General features: G+C 39.4%; 1 long non-coding RNA gene across 2 annotated transcripts in view; it reads right to left on the reverse strand.

The window, feature by feature from the left end:
* The window catches only part of LOC136007063 (uncharacterized), a 45,241-nt gene that overhangs the window by 7,849 nt on the left and 11,653 nt on the right, over positions 1-25,739 (reverse strand). Inside the window, exon 4 of one of the 2 annotated variants that reach the window (XR_010609449.1) lies at positions 1,524-1,632. This is a non-coding gene — a long non-coding RNA (uncharacterized LOC136007063). Of the gene's footprint in view, positions 1-1,523; positions 1,633-14,441; positions 15,190-25,739 lie in introns of those variants that run through there. The other variant, XR_010609454.1, reaches the window with a different exon arrangement.

Consider the following 25,739-nt stretch of genomic DNA (forward strand, 5'->3'; position numbering starts at 1 on the left):
GATGATTTTACTCTCTGCATGAAATTGTGTTGACAATATCCACCAGGCAAAATACATGTTTTTATGAGTCTGCTAAGTCAAATCTGGAGGAAATGATTTAATAGAAGCAGATAAAGAGAAAAAGTGAAACTGCTTAATTTCTTTTTCATTTTGATTGTAGCACTGTAGCAACAGGCCCTCCAGCTCAAATTGTTTCATCTCTCTAGGCTAGCGCAGCTGTGAACTGGGCTCACAGATCCAAATGGAACTGACGTGAATGGGACAAAAAGATCTCTGCCTTGGCTTAACTTCCTGATCTGCAGCTTCTACTTCCTGACTTCCCACTGCTCAGGAGATGCTGGATCTCTGTAATGCTACCAAGCCTTCCTAGCAACTTTAAAAGACTCTCCAGTTGTTGCAGCTGGGCTGTGTGTTTCTATATTAAAGTGATTTCAAGTCAACCAAAAGAGTGACTGATTTAGAATGTTTTTCTGATGTATGGTAGTAATGGCCTGCAAATTTTAGGCATGTTGTTGATGGTATTTGTTGTCCAGTAGAAGTTGTTCTAAACTGAAAACAGATTAATTTTGCATTTTGTTGGGAAGTTACTCACCTTACATAAAACATCAGTAGTGTTTGCTTGTTTTTTTGTTTGTTTTTTTTTGTTTTGGTTTGGTTTTTTTTTCAGAAATGTGAATTATGCTAACTCATTACTGTTAACTTGGAAATATGCAATATAAGCTGCTCCTTTGACAGTGAAAAAAATCTGAGCTATTATAGAAATTTCAGGAGAAGGAAATAGATTTAAACATGCTAAAATAACAAAAAGTAGAGAATGAATGTAGAATAAAAATGAAAGCGTTAACAAGAGTATGTGGTTAAAGCTGGGTGATATTAGTCAAACAAACAGCAAATTTACTGAAAGTACACAGCTGAAAGAGATAAAAACTATTCACCAGTATGAATTCAGAAACAGTTTCATCTATGAAAAACAGTCAGATAGATAAGTGAACTACTCATTTCAAAATCAGCCTGAAGTGTAAAAGTGTAAAAAAGATGTTAAGAAATCACACACCTAAGTTTTGTGTTAAATGTGAAGATGTATGAGAGTCTTGTGAGATTCAAAATAAAGCTGGACTTTGGGAGGTTTATTTTGGCTAATTTTTTTCTGAGAAAAACCTGAAGCATCATTTTTCTGGTCAACTGGGAAAATATTTTTCTTTTCATCAGTGTTAATTTGTACAACCCACTTGAAAGTCCGTTGTTCACATTGCTCTTTTAGCTTTAGAAATCTTTTTGCTTTAGAAAGGACTTTACTAACATGAAAGCATGTTCTACTGTTTTGTTGTTTTGGTTTTTTTCTGCTCCAGCTTCTTTTATCTCAGTAAATCACTTCCACTGAGATCCTCTTTGCCTGGTAAATTCCCTAGGAATCTCCTCCAGTGATCAAAGTTTCCTGTCTGGTGATCTGTTTCCTAGTTACCCTCCCCCAGAATAAAACTTTAAAGACCTGGCTTGCTTTGGCAAAAGTTCAGGTATCTTACCATTCAAGGTTGCTCCAATTGAATATATGATTATCAAAGGTTAGTAGCCCATTATACAGCATTTCTGCAGAATTGGACGTATTTCTTGTCTCCTCGTCTGGAATTATCCCTTTATGGAAGCAAAAGTTAGGACAGAATGTGATTAAATATTATTTTCAAAATATTTTTAAATTTTGCCTCAAATTTCCAAAGTCAATTTCTGACTGAAATGGACAGAATAATTTCTAGATGTACTGCCTCCATAAATCATGAAATAAATTTATATCAAAAGCCATTCTATATGACGATTAAGACACATTAGTCTTTGTGTTTTCATTTTGCTTACTAAAGAAATTTGCTTTTAATAGAGAAAATTTGTAGAAATACAGAATTTCTGAATTCTTAAAAAGAGAAAGGAAGAATCTTTATATAATATAGCAGCACTTTCCTATACTTTGGTTTTGTTTGGTTGTTTGTTTTTAATATCCTTATTCTGCATGCAGGATTTAATGCTTTCAATACAATGTATTAAGAAACTGTGTTTTGATGATAAAATGTCTTTCCATATCTAGCACAGATGACAACAAATCAACGGAGATATTTTATAGCATTTTTCCCAAAGGAAAATAATAATAATAAAAAAGACACCTCAAATAGGCTATTCTATCCCAATAGTAATAAATTAAAAATAAGAAAAATATTTTACAATTTTAGTACTCAAGAGAGGTGGTTTTGTTTTTTTTTCCTTTAATCTGCTAGAACTGTTCCTTGCAGATTAGTTTTTTAGAAAATCAGATACTGTGATTTTTTTTAATTCACAGATATTTTCTGTCATTAACATTGGCTTCTCACTCTCTGAGTTGATAATCTGTTGCTTCAGATGCCACTCCTGCCCTCCACAAGAGGCTTTCAGGGGAAGAATCTGTGCTGTATCAATAATAAAAAGTAATTTTATTTGCCTCTCAGCAGTATTTGCCAGTTGGTATATCAACTGAAGTGTATATGCACACACGGGAGAATTACATGAGGAGAATACACTTGAAGGTAGTCTTGTATCTATCACTGTAATGTTTTACTAGTTTAAATGCAATATCATTCAAATTAACTTACTTGGCCAGAGAAAGGGAAATACATTCTTTACTTGGGTAAAGCAAGCGTTAATGAAGAACTCAGTCCATTAACACATAGTAGAAATAAAAGTGATCATTAAACTTGAATATATTGTCCCTGCTCTGCCTCAAAATTGCATAGCCAAAGAGATTCGAGTGGCTCATTAGAGCTAACTCAAGTGTGCAAATAACTTTGAATAGGTTTGTCTTTATTTTGATGACTCCAGAGTTGAGAAAATCACAGGATATCTTTAAATTAATGCTTAAAAAAACTGTGCTACGCATATGCAGGCTAATTATACAGAACTTTGTAGTAATTATTTTTGTAAACAATGAGTATGACAGAGTTGTGCAATGGAAACTTTATTCCACTTTTGCTCCATGATATTATTTTCACGCCTTACTTTTAGAAATGTATTGTGGGACATTCAACCACCATTTTTATTTCTTAATAATTTCTACATTGTCATTGTTGACATATTCAATAAACCCTGCTGGGTGCACAGGGCCTGGTACAGCAGGCTTCACAAAGAAAAATAAATTGGTTTTCAGATCCGAACAATGAGTGTGTTTTTTGGCTCAGATTTGATCTAAACAGTAACAAAAACAGCTCCCATCACCTTCTTGTTAAGCAACTTTTATACTAAAAAGAAAAAAAATCCACTCACTGATGACTTTTTATTTCTTGAGAGCAAGAAGCTTTACTCTTGTTTTTAATGTATTTAGCTTAATTAAGCACTGATGCACTGAAATCCAGACTGTAGCATCTTTGTAAGCCATGTGAGATCACAAACAGGAGCTCAGTACTGGAAACTGCAAATGTTTCTTTAGTCCAGTGAATTCTCTTTAGGAGACTAGTGATACTGGGGTTTAACTCACTGTGAAGATCTATTCAGGTGATTCCAGATAACCTGTATGCTCTCACACATTAACTGATTAAAAAATAATAAAAATTATTGTTTTAACAAAAAACCTTTTAAGATTGCCAGGAAAATACACCCATCAAGGTATTTAACTAGAAGTATTTCTTTGCTATTTTTGCCATTATACTTCAAGGGAACTTCTATGAATAATTTCAGGGTGTCTAAACCACTTTACATTCAAAAAACCAAAATGTTTTTGAATAGAGAATTCTTTAATAAAACTTTCAATGTGCAAATTAATATAATTTTTTTTATGTGAATTTATTTCTCGAATATTCTTTAAGCGATCCTGTATTTATATTTTAGAGAATAGAATCATAGAATCATAGAATAGTTAGGGTTGGAAAGGACCTCAAGACCATATAGTTCCAACCCCCCTGCCATGGACAGGGACATCTCTCACTAAACCATCCAACACAAGGCTTCATCCAACCTGGCCTTGAACACCGCCAGTGATGGAGCACTCACAACCTCCCTGGGCAACCGATTCCAGTGTCTCACCACCCTAACAGGAAAGAATTTCTTCCTTATATCCAATCTAAACTTCCCCTGTTTAAGTTTTAACCCATTACCCCTTGTCCTGTCACTACAGTCCCTGGCAAAGAGTCCCTCCCCAGCATCCCTATAGGCCCCCTTCAGGTACTGGAAGGCTGCTATGAGGTCTCCATGCAGCCTTCTCTTCACCAGGCTAAACAGCCCCAACTTCCTCAGCCTGTCTTCATACGGGAGGTGCTCAGTCCCCTGATCATCCTTGTGGCCCTCCTCTGGTCTTGTTCCAGCAGTTCCATGTCCTTTTTATGTTGAGGACACCAGAACTGCACACAATACTAAAAAGGGAGGTCTCACAAGAGCAGAGTAGAGGGGCAGGATCACCTCCTTCGACCTGCTGGTCACGCTCCTTTTGATGCAGCCCAGGATACGGTTGGCTTTCTGGGCTGCAAGCGCACACTGAAGCCAGCTCATGTTCATTTTCTCATCGACCAGCACCCCCAAGTCCTTCTCCGCAGGGCTGCTCTGAATCTCTTCTCTGCCCAACCTGTAGCTGTGCCTGAGATTGCTCCGACCCAGGTGTAGGACCTTGCACTTGTCATGGTTAAACTTCATAAGGTTGGTATCAGCCCACCTCACAAGCGTGTCAAGGTCACTCTGGATGGCATCCCTTCGCTCCAGCGTATCAACCGAACTACACAGCTTGGTGTCATCGGCAAACTTGCTGAGGGCGCACTCAATCCCACTGTCCACGTCAGCGATGAAGATGTTGAACAAGACTGGTCCCAACACCGATCCCTGAGGGACACGACTCGTTACCAGTCTCCAGCTGGACATTGAGCCACTGACCACAACTCTTTGTGTGCGGCCATCCAGCCAGATCTTTATCCACCAAGTGGTCCATCCATCAAATTGATGTCTCTCCAATTTAGAGACAAGGATGTTGTGTGGGACGGTGTCAAACGCTTTGCACAAGTCCAGGTAGATGACGTCAACTGCTTTACCCTTATCCATCAATTCTGTAGCCCCATCATAGAAGGCCACCAAATTGGTCAGGTAGGATTTCCCCTTAGTGAAGCCATGCTGGCTGTCACCAAGCACCTTGTTGTTTTTCATGTGCCTTAGCATGTTGTCCAGGAGAATGTGCTCCAAGATTTTTCCAGGCACAGAGGTGAGAATGACTGGTCTGTAATTCCCCGTGTCTTCCATTTTCCCCTTCTTGAAAATGGGGGTTATATTTCCCTTTTTCCAGTCGTCGGGAACTTCACCTGACTGCCATGATTTTTCAAATATGATGGCCAGTGGCTTAGCAACTTCATTCACCAGCTCCTTCAGGACCCGCGGATGGATTCCATCAGGTCCCACGGACTTGTGCGCATTCAGATTTTGAAGATGTTCTTGAACTAGATCCTCTCCTACAGTGGGCCCAAGGTCTTCATTCTCACAGCCCCTGCGTCTACCTTCTAAGAACTGGGTGGTGCAGTCAGAGCCTTTGCCAGTGAAGACCGAGGCGAAGAAGTCATTCAGAACCTCAGCCTTCTCCAAATCCTGCGTAGCCAGTTCTCCCGAAAGCTTCCTCAGGGGGCCTATTTTGTCCTTAGTCTGTTTTTTGTTTGCTAGTCTGTGTTTTGTTATGCTATCCAACTTATATTCAAAATATTTGGGATCTGTTACATACCGCCTGATCAAGAGAAATCTGTGGATGAAGGACTCTACAGACAGATAGGAACAGCCTCACGCTCGCAGGCGTTGTTCTCATGGGAGACTTCAACCACATTGATATTTGTTGGAGTGATGGTAAGGCCTGGCACAAGCAATCCAGCATGTTCATCGACTGTGTGGAAGAAAAACTCTTTCTGCAAGTAATAGAGGAGCCGACAAGGAGAGGTGCCATGCTTGACCCCATGCCTACCAACAGGGCAGGGCTGTTTGGAAATATGATGCTCCAGGGCAGCCTTGGTTGCAGTGATCATGAGATGGTCGAATTCGAAATCCCCATGACAGTGAGAAGAGTGTGCAGCAAGCTCACTGCCCTGGACTTCAAGAGAGCAGATTTTGGCCTCTTCAGGAGCCTGCTTAGTAAGGTTCCATGGGATATAGCCCTGGAGGGCAGGGGGACCCAAGACTGTTGGTTGATATTCAAGGACCACCTGCTACAAGCTCAGGAGTGCTGCATCCCAACTAGAAGGAAGTGCAGCAGGAGGGCCAGGAGACCTCCTTGGATAGATAAGGAGCTGCTGAGGAAACTTTGAAGGAAAAAAGAGGCTTATAAAAAATGGAAGCAAGGACAGGCGGCCTGGGTAGAGTACAGGGATGTTGTCCGGGAAGCTAGGGACCAGGTTAGGAAGGCTAAGGCCCAGTTAGAATTAAACTTGGTTAGGGATGTGAAAGATAACAGGAAGGTATTCTATAGGTATGTAGCAAATAAAAGACAGACTAGGGACAACATAGGCCCTCTCCAGAAGCTCTCAGGAGACCTGGCTACACAGGATTTGGAGAAGGCTGAGGTTCTTAATGACTTCTTTGCCTCAGTCTTCGCTGTCAAATGCTCTGATCACATCACTCAAGTCTTGGAAGGCAGATGCTGGGACCTTGAGAATGTAGACCTTGGGCCCACTGTAGGAGAGGATCTAGTTCAAGAACATCTTAAGAACCTGAACATAAACAAGTCTGTGGGACCTCATGAAATCCATCCATGGGTCCTGAAGGAGCTGGCGAATGAAGTTTCTAAGCCACTGGCCATCATATTTGAAAAGTCATGTCTGTCACATGAAGTTCCCAATGACTAGAAAAAGGATAATATAACCCCCATTTTCAAGAAGCCGAAAATGGATGATCCAGGGAATTACAGACCAGTCAGCCTCACCTCCATGCCTGGCAAGATCTTGGAGCAGATTCTCCTGGAAGCACATGAAAACCAAGAAGGTGCTTGGTGACAGCCAGCATGGCTTCACTAAGGAGAAATCTTGCCTGACCAATTTGGTGGCCTTCTATGATGGGGCTACAGAACTAATGGACAGGGGTAGAGCAGTTGATGTCATCTACCTGGACTTGTGCAAAGCGTTTGACACTGTCCCACACCACATCCTTGTCTCTAAATTGGAGAGACATCAATTTGATAGGCGGACCACTCAGTGGATAAAGAACTGGCTGGGTGGCCACACACAAAGTGTTGTGGTCAATGGCTCAATGTCCAGCTGGAGACTAGTAACGAGTCGTGTCCCTCAGTGATCAGTGTTGGGACCGGTCTTGTTTAACATCTTCATCGCTGCGTGACCAGCAGGTCGAAGGAGGTGATCCTGCCCCTCTACTCTGCTCTTGTGAGACCTCCCTTTTTAGTATTGTGTGCAGTTCTGGTGTCCTCAACATAAAAAGGACATGGAACTGCTGGAACAAGACCAGAGGAGGGCCACGAGGATGATCAGGGGACTGAGCACCTCCCGTATGAAGACAGGCTGAGGAAGTTGGGGCTGTTTAGCCTGGTGAAGAGAAGGCTGCATGGAGACCTCATAGCAGCCTTCCAGTACCTGAAGGGGGCCTATAGGGATGCTGGGGAGGGACTCTTTGCCAGGGACTGTAGTGACAGGACAAGGGGTAACGGGTTCAAACTTAAACAGGGGAAGTTTAAATTGGATATAAGGAGGAAATTCTTTCCTGTTAGGGTGGTGAGACACTGGAAAGGGCTGCCCAGAAAAGTTGTAAATGCTCCACCCCTGGCAGTGTTCAAGGCCAGGCTGGACAAAGCCTTGGGTGGCATGATTTAGTGTGGGGTGTCCCAGCCCATAGCAGGGGGGTTAGAACTATATGATCTTGAGGTCCTTTCCAACCCTGACTGTTCTATGATTCTATAAAATACTTTTTCAGCCCTGTGAGGGAGGGATAGAGTGTTAGGTTGTGTGATAAAAGCTCCTCTGCTCAGCTCCATAAAGGATGCAGAGAGACGGCGGGACACTCAACACCCTGCCCTGCCTTATCCTAGGCCCATCACAGGAGTTTTTCAGAGTCATGTCTCCACCAGCCCAGGGGAGCAGGCAGAGGGTCATGAGGTTGGGTAGGAACACAAACTAGGGCCTCAGAGAAGGGGGCTTGCTGTCCAGGGTGCTCCCAGGGCTACCCCAGGAGATCCTCAGCTCCATGATACAGAGGTGAAACTGTGAAGATGAATCAACAGAAGTGGCCATCTGGAGAACCCCTGAGGTGCATCACTTCCCAGGGGGATGGGACACAGTATAGGATGCAATTTAAGAGCATTTTGGGATTGCACAGGATTTCCTACAAGGTGTTTAGGAGAGGAAGCAGAGGCAGGGAAAGGCATGGATCTTGATGCCTTGGGACCAAGTCTGCGAAAACAGCAGGATAAGGAGATAAAAAGGGCTGGCTGCTTGCAGGCTGGTCAGTACTCTTGACTATGTGCAGGGCAGTCTGTCCTGTCCTCTTCCTGTCTGTGGGTCTCTCTTGCACATGCATGTGTGTGCATGTGTGTGTGGGGGTCTGTAGGTGGAGTGGGACCAGGGCTTGGATGCTCATGTGTCCATGATGGGGCAGTATTGGGAGCACAAGCGGGTGTGTGAGTGTATGTGTGTACACTTGTGACTGGATGAGGCTGCGCGTGCTGTTCGTGTGTGTGAGAGCTCTGAGTGTGTCCCTGTCATGGACCTGTGTTGCCAGTGGTGTGTGTTTATGCGTGTGGTGTATAGGTGTGTGTGTGCACTCCCATGTGTTTGTGCCTGCTGGGAACACACGCTCAGCATCTCTGCTGGTTGGATTTGAAGGTGCAGAGCTGCTGCAGCCTTCCCAGTTTTGGTCCCTGTCGTGGCTTAAGACCAGTTGGCAACTCAGCCACGCCCGCTTTCTCACTCCCCCCACTTACCTCCCCCCTCCGCCGCCCTGACAGTAGCTGTCTAAAAGATTATGCATCTAGCCTCAGCTGTCTGTCTAGTCCTCCTATTGTGGTCATTGAAGAGCGAATGTTACCATGACATGAAGAGCTTGCCTAAAGGCAGATTGGACGAATCACCCCTCTTCACTTTCATTGACTAGAGAGGGCTCTTAAATGATAACCTTAGACCAGATATGGAATTTTCTGATGGCTAGAGCTGCATGAATTTAATACTTAGTAAGCTGAAGTTATAAACAGCATTTTGATGTTATAACCTGTAATCTGAAGGTATGGGACAAATCTTTCCTTTGGTGTTTGCAGACAGAATGAGCTCAGATCTGATTAAGATGAAGCCACATGGGTCTTCTTGTCTTGTTCTCCTTCTCTCACATGTCCTTTGTCCCTGACAATAAATCTTTATTAATGAGAGAAGAGAGCAATAAGACTGTGAAAAGCTATGAGAAAGGCCAGATTCTGCAACCTTTCCTTAACTTTATTCACAAAACAAAACAAAAAGAAAAAAATCCAAACCAAGCCAAATCAAAACAAAAAATGGATTACCCTAATTCTGTGAATTTCTGCTTTCCTGAAGAGAACTTTATTTGTAGTTTGAGAAACAGAATGTTATGATCAGCCAGAGCCAAATAATGAAAGCAAAGACTCCACAAAAGCCACACTGTCTTCATAGATAAAATCTCTATGAAGATTCAAGGACTTTGCATTCAATGATGCGTTGATTTCAGTTTGCCTCTTAGAAAAGTATAATTTAGCATCACTGGAGAGTCTAAGGTCAAGAAGCTCTTGGAACAAAGAACTTCAGTGCTTGAACCCTCTTGTGAAAGAGGGTAGTCTAGACAATAATGAAGAATATTAGCTACAATGTCTAAATTAGGATTGCTGTTTAGGTGTTGTAGCTGTGTACTTTAGATACTATAAGAATCAGATTCTGGAAGCCCTGGTAAAAAGTAGTCTGATAAACTTACCACTTTCTGTCATAGTTATATTGCTCACTTGTGTTTCATATTTTTTCTCATTGGAAGAGTTCCAAAATGTTAGTTTTGGTACCCATCTTCAGAGGGCAGTTATATTACTTCACACAATAAATAACGTATATATGAAAGAAATTTAGATATATGTAGCATTAACTATGTTAAACTCTCTTGTATTCAGGTTCTTATACCCCCATCTTCTCTGTAGCCACCCTTTAAATACTAGAACATGGTAATAATGTCTCCCCTAAACCTTTTAAACTCCCTACTAAACCTTTTAGTAGCTTTCTTAACACCCTCGGGTAGATATTGTCAGGGCTCATTGATTGTAAGATCAAGCTCCTGTAATAGTTCATGTACAAACTCTTCCTTCCCTGACAGTAGGTTTGTGTTTGCATCAAGCTGGATTTTCGTTCCCAAGGCCTGGGACCCAACAGTGCTGGTAAAGACAGAAGTGAAGAAAGTGTTGAGAATCATAGCCTTTTCAGCATTATTGGTGACTAATTCCTCTCTCCTGCTTAATAGTGTGCCAATATTTTCCTTCTGTTTCTGCTTGTTGTTTACATACCTGATGAACCCTTTGTTGTAGTTTTTGACATCTCTGGTTGATTTCAATTCTAGCCGAGATTTTGCTTTTCTAATTGTGTCTATGCACAATTCGGCCCTTCTACTGGTACTTCAGTATGTTACTTGGCTAATGAAATCCTTTCTTAGGCTAGGAATACATAAAGCATCTATGTAAATATCTTATGAAAAATAAACTACAAATGATCTTGGGAAATATTTAGCTACTGGATAAGTGGATGCCTTAGAATAAAAATAGTAGTAAATAGTTAACATCTATTTGCAAAGAGGATGAACGTTTAAGTTTTCTTTTTGTCAAATAATTTCTAGGACTGATTCACAAAATTTTAAAACTCTCTGTACACAAGTGATTTTCTATAATCTATCCTGTAAGGCTATTCATTCAGTGATTAGTCTGCTAACCTCTGTGTATCTGAAATAAACTGTGATTATAGATTTAAAAGAATCTTCTTCGAAGGTGTTTCAGCTTTGACTATAAATACATAGTTACAAGCTCACACACTCACAGACTGATACAGACAAATTATTCTTAATCTCAAAGTAGCATGAACACACACAGTTCAAGATACTATGGTATGTACAAAGAAAAAAAAAAACCTGTTGTTGCTTTATATGTATCATGATAAAAACTTCTACAAGAAGAATAAAAAAACATGTAAATAAATTAAGCATAATTGTATTTATTGAGCTTGATAGCTCTCTTTTATATGTCATAACTGTTGAAATCACTGTTTAGTTAGGCTAGATGGAGTAGGCAGATGGAAAGCAAGGTGGTATTTCTATTCAAACTACTGTTATATACACTTTGGCATTGCTGGTTAGGTATAGGACAGGGAATTGCTTGAAGGAGTCCAGTGCAGAGCCACAAAGATGATTAAGGGAGTGGAACATCTCCCTTATGAGGAGAGGCTGAGGGAGCTGGGTCTCTTTAGCTTGGAGAAGAGGAGACTGAGGGGTGACCTCATCAATGTTTACAAATATGTAAAGGGTAGGTGTCAGGATGATGGAGCTAGGCTTTTTTCAGTGATATCCAGTGATAGGACAAGGGGCAATGGGTGTAAACTAGAGCATAGGAAGTTCCACGTTAACATCAGGAAGAACTTCTTTACTGTAAGAGTGACAGAGCACTGGAACAGGTTGCCCAGGGGGGTTGTGGAGTCTCCTACACTGGAGATATTCAAGGCCCGCCTGGACAAGTTCCTGTGTGATGTACTGTAGGTTACCCTGCTCTTGCAGGGGGGTTGGACTAGATGATCTTTTTAGGTCCCTTCCAACCCTTGGGATTCTGTGATTCTGTGATAGTCTGCTTTAATGCAATGTAATACTTATATGCCTCTATTACTCTAATAAGATGACAAAGGTACCCAAAGCAATCTAGCAGAGGCACCAGAGGCCTGAGCAAAGGCTAATTTACTCTGCTGAGAGTAACGGACAGCTAGCAGATGCAGGCAGACAGATGAGAGAGAGAAGGAAATAGGGAGGTGACCTAAGATCACTTTTCATAGGAAGCATGACAAGGGACAAACTTAGGGAATAGCTTTACTCTGAGACAAGGGTGCGAATGGATGAGCTTTTCCCAAGTGAAAGGCACACAGAAGATGGCTAAGGCCATATTTTCTTAAAAACGTAGTGAAGGATGGAGACTGGAATAATTGTCTGAGGGAAGTAGGGAGTCAGCCAGCCAGCTGATGATAACTGGTATAATACGCTTTTTAGTTCACTGAAGGGAAAATTAGAGGAACCACGTATGAATAAATAAAATAGATTTTTGAAAGTAAGATTACTGAAAAAATGTATAAAGAAGGTCACTGCCTTGGAGCTGAGAGCATTCACACTCAAGCTAGAAATAAAAGGTATGTTTTTAATTATGAGAAGAGTTAACAACTTACATTTGATTGTAGGCTCAAAAAAAGGCTGGAATCTAGTGAAGGTTTACCTGCATAGATGTGAACTTGCTCTCTCCACTGCCACCCAGAGCCTGTAAGGCAGGTGGTTGACTCAGTAGAGAGGCACAAATTAGTATGCCATGTAGGCACAAAGCTGAGCTGAATCCAGTGTGGACCAACTTGCACTAGTAAGGTCCATTCTTAGTTTTGGTACAAGATCACGTTAATGTAGCTATAGAACTTTAGTTTGAAAGTTGTCTGGTATTTAAGAACTTGGGAAATGAGCGGAATGAATACCCAACTTCCCATATACATGTATTCTTGGAGGAATGCTATAATGAAAAGGCAGAGGTCCTTGATGGTCCACTAGAATAAGTGGATGAAGTTCCTTGTTGTGCTATTTAGTAGAACATCCCTCTGTAAAATCTATTACTGTAAGTGAAAACATATGAAAAATGGGACAGATCAAATAATGAGGAATGAATGAAATATTATTATTTGAATGGCTACATCTGCTGTTTGTGACAGTATTTAAAATTATTTCCACCAACAGAATGATCACCATGCCTTGCCCAAGATGCTTGTTTGTTTCACTCTTGCCATGTTGTGATTTGTGTCTGCATGGAAATAAGGAAATTTGTTATAGTCACAGTTTGACAGTGTGTGACAGAATAAAATGCCATGAATTATTTATCCCTTATTCGTTATTCTTAGATCCATAAAATTTATGAACATTGCTCTATATAAATTTTAATTCATTTATTCATTTAAATGCATCCCTCCAGATTTTTTTAGGATCGAAAGAATGTAGATTATGTAAAGCTGAAGTAGCTCTCTTTGGAGAAGTCGGACAAATGGGCCAATAATAAAATTTAGCTGCATTAAGTATAATTCTTCATGGAATCTACTGAGGTTTGTAAATATAATTCTATTTTCTGCATGATTTCTTCTTTGATGCTATTAAATCAATCCTTATTTACCTTTCTTGGAACAGTGACTTACTTTAAAGTAGTTTAAACAAGGTCTGTTGGCTTATTTCAAGGATACTAGCTAAAGACTCCCATGTCTGCTATTGCACAGCTGCTAATATTTCTGGGGTTTCTGAAGAAAGTGCTTCTTGTAGTCAGCAGAGGTCTTACAGAAATTTCATTGAATGCCTTGAAAACACACAAGATTCCAAATAAAGATGAAAACTTTGACCTGCTTGCTTTAAGTTTTTACTAAAATTGACAAGCATGGAAACCTTCATGAAAACTAAACCCTATTTATTGTGTTCTGTTTTTTTTCAGTAAAATGATGAAAAGATTTTTGTGCATTTTGTACCTAAAAGTCTCCATAGTAGATCATCAATTTCTTTCCAGCTGATGGAGTGGATAACCAACAGCAGAAACACTGGGATAAATCCTCTTTTCATGTTGTAACTGAATGTCTTCATTAAGATAAGTTCAGGATAATTGACTCCCTTAAAACAAGGGCATATATAACAAATGATTAGTTTAAAATCATGCTACTGTGTTGGACTCTTTGCTGGGAAACATTTTGGAGGTAAGCATTACTGCACATATCACCAAAATATTTACATTTGCTTTTGTGGGTATTCTGAGGTGTTAGCAGACCTAAGGGTAAGTTCTGGTTTGAGCACCTGTTGGTGTTTGTGTTGGTTTGAGAATTCTTTTTTTAACTTACCTCTTACCCACAACCTTACTGGTTTTTCTACCAACAAAGTAGAAAAAAAATATAAATTCAAAGTTGCTGGACAACCTCTGATTTTGTTCTGCAGATGTATGACTGTTTATTTTCTTTAGTTTTGCCTGCCATTCTCCATAAATGTGAAAGTAGGTCAATAGAAAGTTGAACAACTTGAGGAAGAAAGTTTCACATCCCCCCAGTAGAGATATTTTGACCACTTTGTGACTTAGCTGCTTATAAAGAAATTAATTCCTGAAGGTTAAAAACTTCTCAGTTATGTATTGGGAATAATTAAATACCTTCCCATGATTTTTTTCTTATTAATGGCTTGATACAAAACGCACTACTTTATTGGAATCAGGACTTAAGGTGACTTGTGACAACCCTGTATTATTAATAACTTACTTTTATGACCCATTTATTAACAGAAAATACACAGTTAGCCAGTGTACAAAGGAAAAAAAAACCACCCCAACAACCTAAAACCTCTTTAATCCAGCAGCATGGGGCATTCAGCTGTGGGAACAAAGGAGAATTGTGACACCTTTTTAATGATCAAGTAATTGGCAAGTACTTTATTGTCAAGCACCCCCAAGAGTTAGTTTTTCTTAATATGTCACTGTACTGAGACTGGTTGGGATGCAGTAAATTTTCTTCATAGGAGCCTATATGGTGTTCAGGAGTTTTGGCTAAACCAGCGTTGATAATAAACTAATATTTTGGCTATTGCTGGACAGTGCTTGCACAGGGTCAAGTCTTTCTCTCTTTCTTCCACTCTACCCATCAACCCAGGTTGAGTGTTGTCAAGAAGTTGGGAAGCAGCACAGCTGGGGTAGCTGACTTGGATTGGCTATCCCTGTACAGTAAGGATATCCCTAGAAAGGGATATCCCTGTCATACATATGTCATGCTCAGCAATAAAACTGTAGAAGAAAAAGTGGGGGTGGCAGCTTTTTGGCTTTCAAGGTGACTGTTGCTTAGAGACTGGCTGGCCATCAGTTTGCTGGTGTGAGTTGGGGTGTGATATCTCTTGTCAAGGAGTATTATCTGTCCTTGGTAAAGCTCAGGCTTTGTTCAGGAGGTACCAGGGAATTAGTAGGAGTTGATCCTTGTCTTCAGTCTAGAAGAACTCACTGTTCTGGGGGAAGAAAAGAATTTAGCTTATGGGTGCAAACTATGTTTACAGACAGGTATAGTCGTTTTGATGCTTTGTTTCTCTGCCTCTGGCCCAATGAACTTTTAAATGGTGCATGTAAAAAGGAAAAATTCACAATAAATATTTGGGAACTTCTTTCTCAGTTTAATGACTCAGTTCCTGAATACTACATTTTGCCTGAAAAAAATGACAGTTAAGCTTGGCTTAAACTTATGCTTAAGGCATCCTGTTGAGAAAACGTCTTCCTTGTAATAATAGTTTTCATCCTTTAATAGAAAATAAACACTAATGTAGTTCAGATGCCAGTAATTTCACTTGCTTTCTTCCCAGTGTGGGACGTTGTCAAATGCTTTAGCAATGTCTAATGCTCCCCTGCTGTTGTTTACTGGAGGACCAAAGCACTTCCATAAGTCAGCCACTTGCACTATTTTTAAGGTTAATCTTTTTTAACTGAATTTTCACCTGAATATTCTTTGCTTGTTTTTGTGCATGAGCATACATAAAATATACACACTTGGGAATCATCCCTTCTTAAAACTGTATCAAACAGAAGTATTTTAATTTTTAACATGTGTTCTATCTTTATCTTTTAATATGCTTTTTATCACCTCTGTTATGGGCTTTACACCATGCTTTCTGAATAATGTTTAGCTTTTCAGAAGTGTGGCTCATCTGCACCACACACAGTGAGCAATTTTTTTAATTCTTTCAGCTTTCAGCCCCTTGGGACCAGTCTTTTAGACAGAAACACTGGGTCTTTTGCACCATTGAAATGCTCACATCTGGCTTCTGAATATCTCTGATCCTGCAATAACAGGTACTTATGAAGGCTAGTTCACTGAGTGAAAGCAAGCTGGTAATCAGTGGACAGATGGTGAAGCAGAGCAGCATCACTCAGATCCTGATCCTGAAAATCAACACCTTTTACCCCACAAGAATAAGGTGTGAGTGGCAGCTTTACTGAGATGGTACACATGCATTGCTGATGTGTAGGGCAGACATTTCTGTCTGTGCCCTGTCAGTTATCAGGGACTGTAGATTAGTGAGCTTAAGAAAAGGACATTTCCCACAAAGTACAGCAATTCTCCTTGCTGCTCCGTTGGCATGTTTGTCTCTTCCTGACCCAAGACAAATAATTTTAGATAACATTCCAAATATTCTGGAAGTATTTCTTATATCAATGTGTCAAGATGCAATTTCCATAATAATACTTGTATTTTGTGTGGAGGTCCAGTTTGATGTCACCTTATGAGAGAGACAGGTTCATTTGCTGCAGTGTTTATTCCAGCTTCATTATTTGCAGAACCCCAGGCAAATAGTTTACAGTGTGAATAGGATCCTAGAGCCAAGCAAAGGCTGTCATGTTTGGTGATGTTTGACAGTTTGCAGAAATTGATCAGGGAGCAGGGTCTTTTTCTTATAGCTAATAAGGCCAGCATGTTTTCTGATTATCAGATTCACACTTTCTAATGATTTCTTCTCGGTTTTGTTACACCACAATGTTAGGCAGGAAAGTAATTTGATGAGTACAAGCTAAACGTATGAAGCACAGCCATTTCTGACACATGCAATTTTAATGCGTGCTTACTACTCAGGCTAACATAATCCAAAAGTGACATCTGTTTTGGGACTTCATGTTTTGGCTTTCAGGCAGGTGTGAAATCAAAGTTCTTTGATATAGTGAAATATTGCTGTCTTGCATTGACATAGAGTGCCAAAGTATCCTTGGGTCCTCTCATCACATCTGTTAGCAGACCTCTGTTTGCACTGAATTTCTGTGGAAATGCACACCAAAAATGCATTGCTGACTCAGCATGGCATTTTGCTTTCTGCTGGGCCACGGCAAGCATACTGAAGCCGCCAAACCAGTGGTAAACCAGATTTTCCTTTCCTTCCTCCCTACTTAATTATCAGTGACTCATGAATTGCCTTTCCTTTTCACCATGTCAACTCTGGCAATCCCAGTGCCCCAAATGACCAATTAGTGACCTGGCAGCAGAGGCACTTTGGCTGTCTTTCTATAGAGCTGAGCTTAACTTCTACTTAGGAGTGTTAACAGCCTCATAATTAGATTTCTTTCTAAAGTTAAACTGGATTCTGTAAAAGACCCCAGAGGTTTACGACCAAGTAATCATTCTGCTAGAATGGCAACCATGTCCTTTATCCCACCTAGCTTTTAACTGCCATGTGTTTTACTGTGCTGCTTCCTTGTCTTGCTTTCATTCATGGAGTTCTGGAGGCTGCAGGCTGTGCTTTAACTCAGATCACGCCTCGGTTTCCACTGTTTTGCTGCACTTACCCTTCCTAGGCAGCAAAAATGTGCAAGTTTGAGCATTTCATTCCTCATGAGATGCTGTGGAAAGGAAATTGGCTAAATGGAGTGGAGTGTGATGAGAGAGTGACAGTGAGGTAAAATGGTTTTCTCCCTTTCCAGTCTCACCAGCCAGCTCTCCATCACACACTTAAAGCACAGTTAGGTCCAGTCAGTCTGTCCTGAGCTGGATGAGCTGTGCAGCAATTATCTGTAAATGACCAGCGGGCAGTTAAGGAGATGTTGCCCTTAAGTACTGGTTCAGTAAGAGGCAAGAACACTGTCATAAGTGACAGCAACTCATGTCACAACATTCAAGCAGAGATGTGCTCTTGGCCCATGAGAGTCATGAAGTGCTTACGCATTACACTTTGCACCCTTTCCAAGGACTAGTCAGCCTTCAGCTTGACCTATTTCATCCATGCTAAGAACACATTGTGTAACAGCTGCTGCTGTGGCTACTGCAGCCTCAGGACTGAAGCAGCTTGCATCCTTCTCTTTCTTCCTGCTTGTGAGGGCTAACGGACTGAATCTGTTGCCCTCCTGCAAAGCAGTGATATTAATTTCTATGAATGCAAATAATGTCTTATGGAAACCCAGACATAAACATGTATAAGAGACTCTGTCTACAAAATTTCACCTTTGGGCGCGTAAAATCATATGTTTATAAAAACCTAAGTGATCTCAAAATAATCCACATTCACTAGAGAAAGTAAAGCAATGAAATGAAAATTACATGTATTTCGAGATGCATACTGTTGTTGGATCTAACTATGAAGAATAGTAAATAACAATATAATTTATGTCTGAAGTATAATAATAAAAGCAATCAAATAATTTCTATCTCAGCAGTTTTGCAAGAAAAAATAATACAGAAGATTTGGAGACTTTCAAGTACCTTCCATTTTTTGCTAATGTTTTGTTAAATAGAGTTGTTTCAATTAAACCAAGCCTTATCTTTAACTTTTGAAATAAAAACATAAATTACATAAAACCACTCTAAAATTCCCTAATTTGCCAACGGTTCCTTGTACAACATGAAACTTCTCCTAATTTGCCTCATAAGATTTAGCATTTGGGTGCTAAACAAAAATTTTTAATTCTGTAGAATTCTTGTGAAGTAAATAGAAGGGACAATCACGCAGAGCAGATTTATCCAGAAAAAAAGACAGTGCCAATAATTTGTTATCATCCTTCTTACAGATATGTCTATTTGTATATTTAAGGGTTTTGTTAAATATATTAACAGGCATTCTGAACTGAGAGATTGTGTTTAGTTGTTTATAACCACAGTTTCATTAACTGTGTTCAGAATCCTGGATCTTTAAAATACAGTCCCCAGCCATTGATGTGACATATGGCACCAAATAATTAGTCTGCTTTTTATTTCCCCTCTGCTTAGCTTTTCATTAATCTTTGTGTTGCACATTTTATGAACAGATATTTTATACACTTTTTTTTTTTTTTTTAATTTTTATTCCTACTGGACCATTGAGATTGACTTAAAAAGCTCACCCAGAAATCTATGTGTATATATTACTTTGTCAGGTTGAGAGGCTAAGCTCTTACATATAATATATATTTCCCCTTCTCATGAAGCTAAAGGAGACCTGTTAAATGAGCACACTTTAGCAGCACATTTTTAACAACTGTTCTGAAAATATTTTAGTTCATACATTTTTAAATATAAAAATTTAATTTTGAATAATAATGAATATGGAGATGAGTGTGCATAGACTTGTGAATATAACTGCTATATAGGGATATAATGGTTATTAAATGGCTTATTTTTATATTGCAGTATATTGACAGAAGTTATATTCATGGATTTTTGTTGGGGTATTGGAGGACCTATCTTTACAGCATTGGCTGATAAACTGAAATCTGACTTTTGGAAACATTTTGCAATTATATTTGAAACCATCTGACCTCTTCCACCTTAAAATGCAAGAAAAGCTGTTATATGCATTTGAAAATTATTTTGAAAGTGCAGTTCATCATAAGGTAGCTTTTTCTGAACCATGATTGTAAGTGCTGTACAACATGACAAAGTATGAATGTGTATCTAACAGCATATCAGATGGGACACTAGAACATTTACATATTTTAAAAAGGAATAATTTTACATAAATAGCAATTATCAGTGGATCATAAGACGATAACACACAGTGCTGCAGTGGTACCTGAAGTAAATATTGAATAGTTTAGTAGATTTAATAAAAAGGTTTCAATTCTGTAGCTGAATTGTGAGTGGTTTGTTGTTACTGAATTTGTATAAAATATCATATGTACCTATGCAGAAACTGAAAAAAGTTTTTATGGACAATTTGACAAGCACAACGTTGGTTGCAAACAGCACCAGAGGAGCTAATGTGATTAAATCAATGACTTTTCCCTATCATATGCTAGTTTCTCAAAATGCAAACCTGAAAATTCTAACTTTCAACTCAAAAGCACTTGGAAGACTTCAGCCGGTCTGATTCTGGAGCAATGAACCTTTGTAAGAGGCACCATCTGTGAAATAGATTGTTCTCAGATTGTTCATCCTCAGCTGCTGGTGTGCTCTGTTTAAGGGTTTCAGTGAAGAAGGGAATGCATGTTTGGCTCTAATAAAATTAAGTTTCTATTTCTTGTTTTCTGTAGTTTCATCTCCAAGACAAGCAACAAGCATGGGAAGTGGAATTTAGAAATCACAGATTTTAGCTATTCAACGTGATATCTTTGAAGCCAGAAGGAATTAGCCAGCCCTGGGTGGACTAGTGTTTGGTTGTAAGGCACACCCTGAGTTAGACTGGTGGTTATTCTGTAAACATTAATACATGATGACCTTTACTTGCATCAGTTGTGCTGTGATGTTAACAGAAATATTCACACAAACGGAACAAACATTTGAAATCTGAGATTTTAGATAATCATCCATACTCAAAATGTAAAAGTTGTCTCCCCAATTAGACAAAGCCTACCCAGTAGACATCATGGGGAATGTGAAGATCTATGAACTAACTTTAAATTAGCCATCTTCAGTACTGAAGCACTATCACCATGATAGTGTAAAATTCTACAAGGAATAATTTTCCTTCTTCTTGACTGAACAAATTAACTTGAGTGTACCCAGTACATAAGATAAAAAGTTTAAAGCTAGTCCCTTTTTTGCACTATGGTCTTAAATATGACTACATTCTGTTTAGAGAGACAAAATAATATTTTGGTCATGGAAAATTTCCTGGGGCTTGAATGTGTTACAATTTCTGTGCTATGTAAACTTGACTTCCCTCTCAAATAATGTGGATCACACAGGGCAGTAGGTCTATAGATAGAGTTATTGACCAAAGAACTGGTCACAAATCATCCAGCACAAACAGGATTTATGTAGGATCTTATGCTGGTTAGTTACTTCACTATGAGCAATTTTTCATCGCAACATTTCTGTATAGAAAACATAATCAGTGAAACAGTGAAAATCATAAGGAAATGTTTTTAAATTATAGCTTCCCTAGTACTACTGTGGTTGAGAAAATTCTATTATGATGAAAAAAAGAAAAACTTTTTGAATGCTTTAAAATCCCTTAGCTCTTTCTGGGATTTGAAAAATTAGAATTTTTTTTTGGATATTAAATTAGAGATACTGGATGAGGTAAAGATTTTAGTGTAGGATTATCAGAAAAAGAGCTATGAACCTTTTTTTCTCAACATTCCCATGTGACATCCCATGTGCATTCCCATGTGCCATCAAATCTCTTTGAGCTCATTCGTCTCAAATTCTTTTATGCAAGTTAGCCTTCCCTAGGGTTATGCCTGCCCTCTGACTTATCCTAGTCACTCAGCATTTATCCCAGATAATCCCCTCAGTTTCTTTGGAAAATCAGTATTAGAAACATTATGATGGGAAGAGTTCAGCTGCATAAATCAGTCATGGATGGAACTAATGACTTGTTCACACTTCTGGTGAGAAAGGTTTTCATCTCCACTGGCTGCAGTGGCTCTAAGTGACACACTTTATCTATAAACTTGACCTCTAGCTGTACACATCAGCCACCTCTTAGCAGGACTCTTAGTGGGACTTGCAGAAATGCTGGTACCATCCTCATGAGGGAGGATGTGAGGCATGGGGAGAATGGCGGGGGGGAGGAGGGAAGCTATCACTTGAATTGTGAAGATAAATTTTAAGTGCTTCAAGTGTGTTTTGAAATTCACCTATTGTTTATTTGATTGCAATTAAAGGGCAAGAGAATCAAGGGAACAGGGAAACAGGTTTAGGTTGTAGCAGGGAGGCAGGAAAATGAAAACAGAATAGGAGGTACAAGAAAATGAACGGGAGGTGAGTGGTGAGGGGTCTGAGGGCTCAAGCCAGAAAAAAATATTTAGGAGATGTTAACTTGTCAAAATGCATTCTAAATTATATCCAAAACAATAAGCAGTGTATGAGATCATAATCTTCAGAAAGACTGGGAGTAGAAATGAAATGATTCAGTGTGTGTGATGTAACTGGAGTAGGCAGGAAATGTGGATAGCTGTGTTTAAGCACACCTGGTTCCATCCATAGAGTAAATGAATCCAAATGCTTTGCATCCTAATGCAAATAGTATATATATAAAAAATAAATAAATAAATTAAATGAAATAAAAAAATAAAGTGGAAAAGGAGAAAAGCTTTCCTGGTTGTTGGGAAGGAAAATGAGTCCCACTGTAGAATGAAACACAGACACAATTAAATAAACAGACTGGTCTCATGGTAGACTTAAGATCAAAAGCCTTTCCAAGATGGAAGGTGACATGGAATCATGCATCCAAAGGGAAGAAAGTAACTAATAAAACAAGAAGAAGGTAAGAGTCATAGGTTTAAAATGAAGATACTTCAAGACTACTGAAAATAAAGAATGCCCATAGCACCTACTGTATTTTGAGGGTATCGAAAGGGTCATCATATGTATGAGGACACAAATGAATGGAAGTAGGGTCACCAACCATTAGTGATTAGGTCTGCAGAGCCTCTTATAAAGGAAATTTATTTATGAGGAAAAAAGAATTCTTAAGCTCCAAGTTTGAGTTTACTTCATTTTGTCCTAGGGAAACTACTATGCTGCTAGAGAAGTAAAAGCCACGGGTTACTTGAAAGGCAATAAAGGGCAGAAACGGGAGAGTGGGAGGACATCAGTGGAAAGTATGATCTCTCACAGATATGAGCCTTTTTTCCCTACCAAGATGGATCATATATCCATCCAAGATGGATCATACAACTTCTCTCCCTGCACATCCTCCATATGGGGTACAGGCATGGCAGGGATGCTTGTGTGGTGTTTTGTAGCCTCCTCAGTGCTTTTATGGAGAAATAGAGACATCAGACAAATGCTAATTACCTTTCCAGCCTCAGTGGTTGCACTGCTTCTGGACCAAATGGACAAGCAGTCTAGACAGGCTGTAAGAATTGCTCAGGCTTTCCACAGTATACACCTCAACGAGGGACTCTAGGTGCTGAATAACTAAGCAGTCACCTTGATTACCCATGCCACATGCCACTGCTGACCTTTTGAAGTTATTCAGTGTGAACTTGTCGTGGTTTAAGCCCAGCCGGCAACCCAGAACCACGCAGCCGCTCACTCACTCCCCCTTCCTTCCTCCCCCCACTCCCAGAGGTACGGGGATGAGAATCGAAAGAATTGTAACTCCCACTGGTTGAGATAAGAACAGTCTAGTAACTAAGGTGTAACGCAGTTCATGAGAACAAACAGATCTGACCTGTAGGGCAGCAGAAGTATTTTCAAACATTTGCTACTTTGCAAGTAGAAATGCAGCCCAGTATTTTCAAATTTAATCATGGCAGATTACATTAGTACCTCAAATTGAAAGCTTCTTGACTGAGTATGCATTGCTAGTAGAATTGCTCTAGAAGACATTAGAAAGAAAACAATGTAAGCTATGTTGTGACACGACTGCTCTAATTAAACTCTGTTTCAAGCGTGGCTATAACATATCCTGTCCAGTGTTTGCCTTTTTACAATTACATCCAGGAATAATAGAGGAAATGCAGGGTGAAAATCACAGATGTTCTATTGATTTATATCCCTGACACTTTCCCTTTACAATAGATACAATAGGGTTTGATTTGATCTAAGTAAAATATTGTTAAATATTCCAAATGTTCAGTTTTATTATGGGGTAGTATTATGAAATCATTTTAGTGCAAAAAAGTTGCAGAAATAAAATTTTTCAAATGAGAATTCAGGGACAAAGACAGCAACATATGAAAATTTATCCACTAAACTTCTCTTCAATATTTATGTATCTCTGGGGAGGAATACCATTGATATGTTAGAAAAGCCTAGAAATAAATGGTTCACTGTACTAAATCTAAAGTAGGACATTGAGTTACAAAACAAAGCCAGTATCACGCAGTCAAAAATGTTAATGATTTGCTATAACTTTCTATACTCAATATATCACAGACTTTTATGAGAAAGAACATGAACAACTTGTCAGTCATCTGCAGCAGATGGAGGTACTCACTTGCAGACATCTTTCAAAAATAAAGGTTTAGTAGGTTGTGAATAAGTGATCAATAAAGTAAATATAAGGAAAGGTTATTAATTCATGACATAAGCTCCACAGGTCTGCACATAGGTAAAGGGCCCATTGCCTTGAGCTGACCCACATAAAGAATGCTCAAGAACAAGCTCCTGGTTGTTCCACCATCAGGAAAATCTGATCTTATAGGGGATGCATGATCTAAATCTCTCAGTAAGTCCTTGCACAGCTGTAATATTTTGAGGCGAGAAGGTGTCCTGTGTTCAGCTGTAACAGTTATTTTCTCCTTCTTAGTAGATTGTGCAATGCTGTGTTTCGGCTTTAGTCTGAGAACAATGCTGATAACACACTGATGTTTTAGTTGCCACTAAGTTGTGCTTACCCTGATGAAGGACTTTTCAGTCTCTCATGCTCTGCCAGTGAGGAGGGGCACAAGAAGCAGGAAGGAAGCAGAGACAGGACACCTGACCCAAAGTAGCCAAAGTGGTATTCCATACCACAGCACATCATGCACAGTGTATAAACTGGGGAGAGTCACCTAGAAGGCCCAGACTGTTGCTCAGATCAGGCTGGGTATTGGTCAGCAGGTGGTGAGCAGCTGTATTGTGCAACACTTGTGTTTATTGTTTTTTTTTCCCTTCCCTTTTCATTTTTTTATTCTCTCACCTTGTTATTTCCCTTATCATTATTATTATTGGTGGTAGCAGTAGTAGTTTTGCATTATACCTTAGTTACTGGACTGTTTTTATCTCAGCCTGTGGGGTTTACATTCTTTCAGTTCTCCTTCCCATCCCTCTGGGAAAGGGGGGAAAAGAGAGGGAGAGTGAGCAAGTGGCTGTGTGGTTCTGAGTTACTGTCTGGGCTTAAACCACAACAGGAGCTCTTTTGAAGACCACCTCAAAGACCTATATTTTTAATTCCTAATTTGACTCTAACTTAGAGTTGATGCCTTCTAATGTTAATATCCATTATATAGTGGAATGCTACACATTTATAATATGTATTATAATACTGCAAGTAAAATGAATAGCACTTTTTTTACTGGACGAATATTTCCAAAGGGCCAAAATGGCCCATTCAGCTGATTATGGTACCAACCACAGACTGATCACTAGCAAAATGTATGAAGCACAAATGTTGGCAGGTCAGATTTCTGACAGTTCAGATGTAAATAAGAAATCAAGAGCACTAAAGAATTTGAACACTTTTCAAAGGATGCTTGAGCTAACAGTAAAGGTTCCTTAAAAGCAATAAAAGCAGGAAGCTGGGTAGCAAACAGTGGAGCTGCCTAATGACAGAAACTAAGAAGGGTACTTAGAAATGATATTATCACAGCAAAGAAGCTCAGTAAATTCTTTGGGTTTTTTTTTGTTTTTTTTTTTTTTTTCCTTTACTGATTAAGTAGTCTGAGGAGAATCCCACACCAGATTTTTTTTTTTTTTTTAAACAGGTCAGAGAATTTTGATTAGTTTGAAATAAATATGCCTAAAGTATGAGGCCAAACAGATTTTTCTCTAAGATCTTAACAAATCAACACAATTAGATGGCATTCACCAGAACAGCACTCAAATGTGAAATTGCAGAGCGGTTCGCCAGGAATGTAATCTGTCAACTGTGTCAGAGTATTAGTGAGCTGTCAGTATAGCCCCCAGCTACAGCAAGTACTCTAGAGGGAATTTTACAATCTACACCCTGGCAAG

The sequence above is a fragment of the Lathamus discolor genome, chromosome 1, assembly GCF_037157495.1.
Source record: "Lathamus discolor isolate bLatDis1 chromosome 1, bLatDis1.hap1, whole genome shotgun sequence".
NCBI classification, from domain to species: Eukaryota; Metazoa; Chordata; class Aves; order Psittaciformes; family Psittacidae; genus Lathamus; species Lathamus discolor.